The sequence below is a fragment of the Chrysochloris asiatica genome, unplaced genomic scaffold (genome assembly GCF_000296735.1).
Source record: "Chrysochloris asiatica unplaced genomic scaffold, ChrAsi1.0 scaffold00225, whole genome shotgun sequence".
In the NCBI taxonomy this organism is placed as follows: Eukaryota; Metazoa; Chordata; class Mammalia; order Afrosoricida; family Chrysochloridae; genus Chrysochloris; species Chrysochloris asiatica.
The window spans coordinates 4,327,032-4,337,468 of NW_006408743.1; the positions used below are offsets into that span (position 1 = coordinate 4,327,032).

The 10,437-nt window shown below is 35.6% G+C and overlaps 1 pseudogene; it reads left to right on the forward strand.

The window, feature by feature from the left end:
- Positions 1-1,290: 1,290 nt before the first annotated feature.
- On the forward strand, positions 1,291-1,756 carry LOC102841416 (annotated as a pseudogene).
- Positions 1,757-10,437: the final 8,681 nt, after the last annotated feature.

Genomic DNA, 10,437 nt, shown 5'->3' on the forward strand with positions numbered 1-10,437 from the left:
CCTCTTTTTCTCTGACCCTCCACCTTACCCAGCATGACATCCTTCTCCAACGACTGTTTCCCACTTTTCTTAAGGTTATTATTTTGTTTATGAATGCTTGCATAGTCTTCATCTCAGTTTCAATGCTGTCTTGATCCACTAGATATTCATTGTTCCATGCCCCTATGAAGTACATGAGAATGACTGGGATTCACACAGAACAGGATAGAGTAAAACAAACTATCCTCTTTGTAAGACCATATGTCTAGACGTCATCTTTTCTTTCACTCCGTAATCAACTTCTTTTCTGGGATCAACCTTGTTTATTTATGGTACCAAGATTGAGGTGAGGTCACAAAGAAATTTTGCTCTTGTCAAAATATTCTTTGTTCTTTTGAAATAAATTGTTGTTGTTGTTAGGTGCCATTGAGTCCGTTCCAACTCATAGTGACCCTATTTATGGTTTTCAAAGAGCAGCTGGTGAGTTTGAACTGCTGACCATCAGGTTAACACTGACCTTGTAGTCTGGTGCTTTATCCTACAGCACCACAATGGGAAGACATAAATTAGACTTCTGTAAAACAAATAAAATCTATAATTTGTTTCACCATTCTCTATTTTCTATTGTCATCTAATTTCTCTAGGATGATATTTTAAGAATAGTTTAATTAACTGAAATAGGAAAAGATCCAAAGAGAAAAAGTAAATATTAGGGAAAATTATTTTTAATGTTTCAAAATATGCATCACTGTCACATATGCTGTTATAATTTTAAAATCAAGACAAGTTAAACATGTAGAATAATTCTAAGATGATCTACCTGAGGAAAACATTGATGTTAAACTTTGGAGCAAACAATATCTAGAAACAATAGCTTATATTGCACTGCACTTTTCTATGATGATATGATCAAGAGTCAGTGGTAATGAAGGAAGAAGTCCAAGGAGAACTGAAGTCAATGCCAAAGAACAGACTTTGAGAACTGATGGGATACAAATTGAAATCTTTCAACAAAATGATGCAGTACTGGAAGCACTCATCTATGCCAAGAAATTTGGAAGACAGCTATCTGATCAACTGCTCAAAAAAGACCCATTTTGTGCCCATTCCAAAGAGAGGTGAATTAACAGAAAGTGGAAATCATGGAACAATGTCATTAATATCACATGCAAGTAAAATTTTACTAAAGATAATTCAAAAATTGCTACAAAAGTACATTGACAGGCCTCTACTATCACTTTCTTTCGAGCCCCTGTGCAGTGGCTAATGAAACCCAGACCCCAGCTCTCTTTTTTCCAGGAGGCCAGGAAGATGGCAGACATTCAGACTGAGCATGCCTACCAAAAGCAGCCGACCATTTTTCAAAACAAAAAGAGTGTCCTAACAAGAGAAAACTCCCACACTGTTACAAGACCATAGTTCTGGGCTTCAAGATACCTAAAGAGGCCATTGAGGACACCTACATTGACAAAAAATGACCCTTCACTGGTAATGTCTCCATCCGAGGGTGTATACTGTCGGGTATGGTGACCAAGATGAAGATACAGAGGACCACTGCCATATGCAGAGACTGCCTCCACTATATCTGCAAGAACAATCACTTTGAGAAGCACAACAAGAACATGTCCGTGCACCTGTCTCCTTACTTCAGGGATGTTCAGATCAGGGACATCATCACAGTGGGTAAGTGTTGGCCCCTGATGAGCAAGACCGTGTGCTTCAATGTACTCAAGGTCATCAAGCTACAAGCACCAAGAAGCAGTTCCAGAAGTTCTGAGGCTGCCCATCCCCCAAGTGAATAAAACTTATTTTTCCCATTTAAAAAGTACATTGACAGGGACAGGTAAAAGAGAGGAAATAATGTTAAGGTGAAAGATTGTATTATGGATATCAGTTTCCCCTGCCTACTAATGTAAAATCAATACTTGAGTGAGATAGAAAGGAATGTCAGGTGATATAATTACAGAAAGCTTGTCTGTCTTCAGCTTATAATTGATTGGAATACCTAAAAGGGATTTTAGTAATTACCCAGTGAAATAGACTTCTTGTAGAGCTTTTGTAGAGTATAGGACCTTAGATAGAACCCTGAACTGCACACAGAATCTTCTGAGGCAGGACACATTCCCACTTGAAAGGACATGCAGACCAACCCAGAGAGGTTCAAGGAACAGAAGATGCTTCTTGAAAGAAAGAACATCAAGAAAAACAAAAAAAGCACTGTTTGGCTAATTACAAAAACAGGCAAGCTGTTCACCTGGGAGCCATCAAGGCAAGCTGTCAAATCCTTTAAGGACAAACCCCCTTCCAAAATTGAATCTCAAAGGGAACACATGAGCAAGTTTGCTAGATCACTGGTGACCACGCTGGTCTACTTGTGATTGGAAGTTGGGGAAAGGTAGTAATGAAGACATGGGCTGAACTTGACCATGTTCCATAGATTTCTGTTAACATTGAGATGAGAAAGAGAAGAGAAAGTGCTCATTGATCTGAAGTTAGGGGAGACTTGTGAACTCCAGAGTTCATGGACACTGACCTAGCCACTGGGGACTAGAGCTAACAGTGAACTGTCCAACTGATATCGATGTGGGAGGAGGTCCGCAAGAACATCCAGCCTTGCAGATAGTACCCATTTGTCATAGCTTGGATGGCTTGATAATCAGAAATCTATTAAAAGAAGCTAGAGGAATATGATATAAGAAACAAGTATAAATTGCTGCAATTTAATAAACTTGACCTTAACTTATAGATGCAATAGTTCAGAATACCAACCAAAAGGGAAGGAGTCTTCAAATCAAGGATCAAGCATATCCCCTCAGTGCACAGGGCTGATGTTGTTGTTGTTGTTGTTGTTAAGTGCCGTTGAGTCGGTTCCAACCCATAGTGATCCTATATAGGGTTTCTGAGGAGTGACTGATGAGCTTGAACCACTAACCTTGCAGTTCAAACGGCTTTGCAGTCTGGCGCATTAATCCACAGTGCCACACTGATAGGGATGGGCAAATCAAACATTGGCTACCTAATATGGGGGAAGGGAGGCTATAAAGGTATGAAGTGTCTGGCTTACAAGTTTTCATGAGGGCATTTAGTTTCAGAACAATCAGAGGAAGGTAGAACCCCCACTGAATGGTTTCCATCTTGTCTATATGGTTTTGGTAAAAAGAGATGGGGATACGATTCTTTTGATTTAATAGTGAGTAATTGTTATAATGGAGGAGTCCTGGTGTGGCGCTGTGAGTTAATGCACCAGACTGCAAAGCCGTTTGGACTGCAAGATTGGCGGTTCAAGCTCACTAACTGCTCCTCAGAAACCCTATCCAGGGTCGCTATGGGTTGGAACCGACTCAATGGCACTTAACAACAGCGACGAATGTTATCATGACTAATTGTGATTTCCACAACTGTAAAGGTAGAAAATGTGTAAAAAAAAGTGGGGAGCAGTTAATCTTACATTCCAGAAATAGAAGACCCTAGGACCAGCAAGAAGGAAGAACATGAGCAGAACATGGGATCCCAACAGGAGAAGCTGCGACACCAGAGATAAAGGCAGAAGCGATGGTATGGAGAGATAAAGCATCTGACTCTAGACTCATGGAAGGAGACAGGCTGTGTGCTGATGGTCCAGGTTTGCAAAATGTGCTGTTTGGTTGTTAAAACAATTATATATTCCTGCATGTTTTTGTGTACATCAAAAAAGAGGCTTGCAATCATTCAATGAAACAGGATGAGATGGGTTTATTGCAAAACTGATATTCTGCCATGTAGACTATCACTCAATTCACAATAAAAGTTTTTTTTTTTTTTAAAGAAAAAAGAGTACATTGAAGGGAATTGCTAGCGGTTCAAGCCAGATTCAGACGAAGACTTTGAATAAGGAATATCATTGTTGATATCCAATGGACCTTGGCTGAAAGCAGAGAATGCCAGAATTATATTTGCCTGTGCTTTGTTGACTATGCAAAGGCTTTTGACTTTGAGGATCATGACAATCTATGAACAACATTGAGGAGAATGAGTATTCCGGAACAGTTAATTTTTCTCATGAGGACCCTGTATATATCCAGGTGGCAACAATTTGAACAGAACAAGAAGATACTGAATGGTTTGAAATCAGGAAATGTTTGTGCCAGGGTTGTATTCTTTCATCATATTTATTCTATTTGTATGTTGAGCAAATAATCTGAGAAGCTGAATTATATGAAGAAGAGCAAGGCATCAATATTGGAGGAAGGATCGTTAACAGCCTGTGATATGCAGATGATACAACCTTGCTTGTTGAAATGAAGAGGTCTTATATTACTTAATGATGAAGATCAAAGATCACAGCCTTCAGTAATGGTTGCTCCTCTATGTAAATGAAACCAAAATCCTCATGTCTGGAACAATAAATAACATCATAAAAATTTGAGAAAATACCCAAGTTGTCAAAGACTTCATTTGGTTTGGATTCACTATCAACACAAGTGGAAACAACAGTCAAGATTAAAATTACATATATCATTAGACAAATCGGCTGCACAAGATCTCTTTAAAGTGTTCAAGAAGAACAATGCCAGTTTAAGGAGCATGGTGTGACTTATCCTAGCCATGGTATTTTTCCATAATCTCATATGCATGTGAAATTTAGACAATAAATAATAAAGACTGTGGAGTACATGATATATTTGATTTATGATGTTTGAGAAGAATATTAAAAGTATCATGGTCTGCTAGAAGAACAAGCAAATCTGTATTTTCAGAAGTAAAGCACAATGTTCCTTAGAAGCCACAATAGTGAGACTTCAGCTCTTATACTCTGGGCAGATTAGCAGGAGGGATCAGTCCATTGTAATGCATATAGCATATAAAATAATGAAATAAAGAATTAGAAAAATAATGGCATATAGCATATAAAATAATAAGATCAAGAATTAGAAAAATAATAATGAAAATCAAGAATTGGGGAACTTGAACACAGTCTTTAGAATCTACACATGCTAGCTAACACAGAAAAAAAAAAAAAATAGAAACTACATGACATGTAGTATCAATACTAATTATTCTCACAAAAGGAGAATGAAAAATAAATGTGCAGGCATGTGCTTGCATAAATGATTGTTGACAAATTTCCACATTTGATAAAATTTTCAGCCTATTTTCAAAAGAAAAACACAACTGAGTGTATGAAAATAAGAATTTTGGAAATCAAACATAAAGAGAATATCTAAATCAAACATAAAGAGAATATATAAAGTCATTCCAAAAACATTACTCTTATAATAGATAGTGCCAATGATTCTGAAAGTCCCAGTATTGTGACAACAGCATGCACTGAGCAATTAGCAAAGTGGTTGTGAGTTAAACTTACCTGAGGTGCTTTACAACATAGGCCTACTTAAGTGCTTCCTAAAGTCCATGTCCCTAGAGAACCCAGTTCTATTTGGCAACACATGAGCTTCACCAAGAGTAGTAATCAAATGAATTCCAAATGGTTGCATTTGGCATCAATGATACAAATAATTTCTCTGGTTTTAGACCATAGAAATATGAAACTGAGTCTTTACTGTGCTTAAAAAAAATAAATAAGAAGGCAGGGTCAATTTTTATTCACATAAAAGTACTGTTTAATATTTTTAATAAATAAAAATGTTTGTATCATGAGTTTTGCAATACATATATAAATTAAATATGTATCATGACAAGCATGATTCTTATATCCTAAAACAAATTGCTGCAGTATTATGCTCAGTAGGTGTTTTTTTAAGTAGAATCAACTCAATGATAGTGGTGGAGTTAAATGTGATGCATGTATATGTGTGTGTGTAATAATAAAGGAAAATATGCCTTGTGGAGATTTAGCATAAAAAAGGAGTTACAATGATTTTAACATCAGAAATCGTAGATGCCAATAAAACAATTATTAACAGAAAATATTTGTTCATTTTACAACAATGAACTAATTACTTAATCAAGAAAACATAATTTTCCTAAATATCAGTGCACATGATAACTTTTATAAAGAGCAGAGAAAACTAAAGGGAAAAATAGAAAAACCCGCAATCATTCAGAATACATGGAAATGTTAATATCCCCTCTAGGGAATTTCACTAGTAGACAAAGTAAGTGAAGGAATAAAATATCTAAGTAACACTTTGTAATAATTTATCTGATTAAAACTTTTTAAACATTTCACACAATTGCAACATATACAGTATATTTTAATTCACAAATATAATTTGCTATATTTATGTAATATTTCAACAATATATCTAATATATTACAACATATTAGAAACTTGCAGAAGATATCGTCTCACCGTTATCATAACTAAAACAAATCAAGGGAATAAAACATTTAGAAACTTCAAATGTATGGTAATCAAATGATGCATTATAAATATTACCTGGATCAAAAGAGGATAAAAAATGTTTTAATTAAGTGAAAATATACATCAAAAACATTTGTGGTATGTAACTAAAACAGTGTTTATAGGGAAATTTATAACCATAAATGTATATGTTAGCTTAAAAAAGGAGAGAGTTTACATGCAATTATCAAAAATTTTACATAAAGAAGCTATGAAAGCAAAAGCAAACAAAACTTGAAGTCTAATGAAATAAAAAAATAATTACAACAATCAGTAAAACAGAGGGGAATGTTAGTTTATAAACATTGTTGTTATTAAACATAGTACTTGGTTATGTTAAAGCATCAATAATATTGATAACTTTGCAAGAAAGATCAAGAAAAATGTAGAGAAGGAGCCAGGTTACAGAGAGCAAAACAAGAATAAGATCAGTAATATCTTCAATGAAAGATATGCAATAGAAAGGGATTAATAAATCATTTGTCTATCAGTTTCTCGTACGGTGGTGGCTTTTTGTAGCTCAAATGCTGGCTGTTATGCCCCCAGTATTTTGAATGCTGGCAGAGACAAACATTGTGGGCAGGTTATATTTGAACTTGCGGACTAAGACATCCTAGGAAGAATGAGAGACAGACTATCTTTAAACTTTGAGCCACTAACAACATTACGAATAGCAGTGGAACACTGTCAAACAGAACCAGAATATTGGCTACTGAAACATGAATAGGACCATTATAATTCCAGGTATAGTGGTGAAAGATAAGTCTCTTAGGTTGGAAGGCAACCAAAATATAACTGAAAGAGACCTACCTTCTCATAGTAGAGTTGACAACGAAGACAAGAGTGGACTAAAGCTTTTGGGATCTTCATTTGCTGATGGGCCCACATCAAAATAAGAAGAAACAACATTACTAATCACAATGTGGAAGGTATGAAATATGAATCTGGGAATTTTTTAAGTTGTGAACAATGAAGTGGAACACATAAGGATCAATATCTTAGGCATTAATGAGCTAGAATGGACAAGTATTGGCCATTTTGAATCTGATAGTCACATTGTTTACTATTCCTGGAATAATAAATTAAAGAGGAATGGTGTCAGATTAATAATCAAAAAGAACATTTCAAGATTTCTCTTGAAGTATAATGTGTTCTCTGATTGGATAATATTGTTATGCCTATAAGGACAACCAATTAATACCACTATTATTCAAAGTTACTCACCAACCACTATAGACAGTGATTATAAAATTCAAGAAATCTACTAATCCCTTCAGTCTGAAATTCATCAAACAAGCAATCAAGATGTATTAATAATTACTAGTGTTTAGAATGCAAAGGTTGGAAACAAAGAGGAAGGATCAGTAGTTGGAAAGTATGATCTTGGTGAAATGATGCTGGAGATCACATGATAGACTTTTGTAAGACTAATGATTTATTTTTTGCAAATATCTTTTTAAAACAGTATAAAATGTGACTATACACACTGAACTTTCCAGATGGGATACACAGAAGTCAAATTGACTACATCGGTGGGAAGACATGGTGGAAAAGCTCCACATCATCAGCCAAAACAAGGCCAGGAGCAGACTGTGGAGCACACCATCACTTGATCATTTGGAAGTTCAGGCTGAAGCTGAAGAAAATTAAAACAAGTGCACAAGAACCAAAAGTTTATCTTGAACATATCCCACCTGAATTTAGAGATCATTTTAAGAACATATTTGATGCATTAGACATTAATGACCAAAAACCATAAAATGTGTGGGTTGACATCAAGAATATCATATAGAAAGAAAACAAAAGGTAATTAAGAAGACAAGAAAAAAGGAAAAGACCAAAATGAATTTCAGAAAAGACTCTGAAATTTGTTCTCCAGCACAGAGACACTAAAGCAAACGGAAGAAATGAAGAGGTAAAGGAGCTGAAAAGAAAGTTTCAAAGGGCAACTTGAGAAGACAAACTCAACTATTATAATGAAATGTGCAAAAACCTGAACTAAGAAAACCAATAGGGAAGAATATGTTCAGCATTTCTCAAGCTGACAGAAGTGAGGGGAAAAAAAAAAAAAAATTAAGCTTCAACTTCCAATACAGAAAGATTCTAATGACAAATACTGAATGATTAGAAAGCTTCACAAGAAGGTGGAAGGAATACAGAGTCACTGTACAACAAAGATATGGTCTATGTTAAAACCATTTAAAGAGCTAGCATATGATCAAGAGCAAATGACACTGAAGGAAGTATGCCAAGGTGCTACAAAAGCATTGGCAAAGATCAAGTCTCCAGAATGATGTAGTACAAATTGTAATCTTTTAACTATCTGATGAAACACACATTAAGTGATGCCAAGAAATCTGGTCAATTTATTGGAATAAATGCATATTTGTGCCTATTCCAAAGAAAGTGACCCAATAAAATGTGTGAATCATTGTGTAATATCATTAATATCACATGCAAGTAAAATTTCACTAAAGATAATTCAACAGTGGGTACAACAGTGAATTGGCAGGGAATTACCAGAGGTTCAAGTCAGATTGAGAAGAGGACATGTAATGACGCATCAGATGGATCTTGACTGAAAGTATATAATACCAGAAAGATCTTTACATATGCTGTATTGACAACACAAAAGCTTTCAGTCCTGCAGATCATGAAAAGCTACGGACAACATTGCAGAGTATTAGAATTCAGTTACACTTAATTGTGTTCATGACAAACCTTTACTTATACAAAGAAGCAGTTGTTTGAACAAAACAAGGTGAGACTGAATGACTTAAAAGTAGGAAAGGTTTTCGCAGGGTAGTATTCTTCCACCATACTTATTCCATCTGTATTCTGAGCAAATTATCTGAAATGCCAAATTATATGAAGAATAACATGGCATCAGGCTTAAAGGAAGACTCATTAACAACCTGTGATATGTTGATGATACAACCTTGCTTGCTGAAAGTGACCAGGACTTAAAATACTTACTGATGAAGATCAAAGACCACAGCCTTAGGTACACGTTGTACCTCAATACAGAGAAACAAAAAATCCTCATCAATAAATAATATCATGATAAATGATGAAATATTTAAAGTTGTCAAAAACTTCATTTTTCTGGGATCCACCATCAACACTCATGAAAGCAGTACTCAAGAAATCAGTAACATATTGCATTAGGAAAATCTGCTACACAAGAACTCTTTAAAGTGTTCAAGAATAAAGTTGTCAGCTTAAAACTAAGGTGCACCTGCCCAAGCTGGTATTTTCAATAGTTTCATATGCATATGAAAGTTGGAAAGTTTATACATTTGAGTTATGGTGTTGGAGAAAAATATTAAAAGTACCATGGACTGCCAGAAGAACAGGCAAATCTGTACCAGAAGAGGTATAGACAGAGTATTCCTTGGTAACTAGGAGTACTAAGATTCATGTCTTCTACTTTATACATCTAATCAGGAGGGACCAGTCCCTGAAGAATGACATCATGCTTGGTAATGTGGAAGGATATTGCAAAAGAAGGAGACCAACCACGAAATGGATTGGCACAGTGACAGTAGCAATAGGCTCAATTGTACATTTCTACTGTTGCCAGAGCAATGGGGTACAACTGTACATTGACAGGTAACTGTCAGTTATTCAAACCAGAGTCAGATGAGGACATGTAACTAGGGAGGGATATCATTGCTGACGTAAGACGACTCTTGGCTTAAAGCAGAGATTACCAGAAAGGTATTTGCATGTGCTTTATTAACTAGGCAAAGGGTTTCGACTATATGGATAATATAACTTATCAAAACTGACAAAGAAAGAAATTTTTAAAACTAAGAGAAGACCTACAGTAAATAACAAAATTACACCACTTAACCTGTTGCTATCATAGAGTCTGGCTCATGGCAACCACAAGTTTATGAGTATAACTGTGTTATACTGCCTTTTTGGAGTCCTGGTGTGGCATTGTGGTTTAATGCACCAGACTGCAAAGCTGTTTGAACTGCAAGGTCAGTGGTTCGAGCTCACCAGCTGCTCCTTGGAAACCCTATACAAGTTCGTTATGGGTCGGAATTGACTCGAAGGCACTTCACAACAACAGCTGTCTTTTCAATGACTGATCTTGTAGATCAACA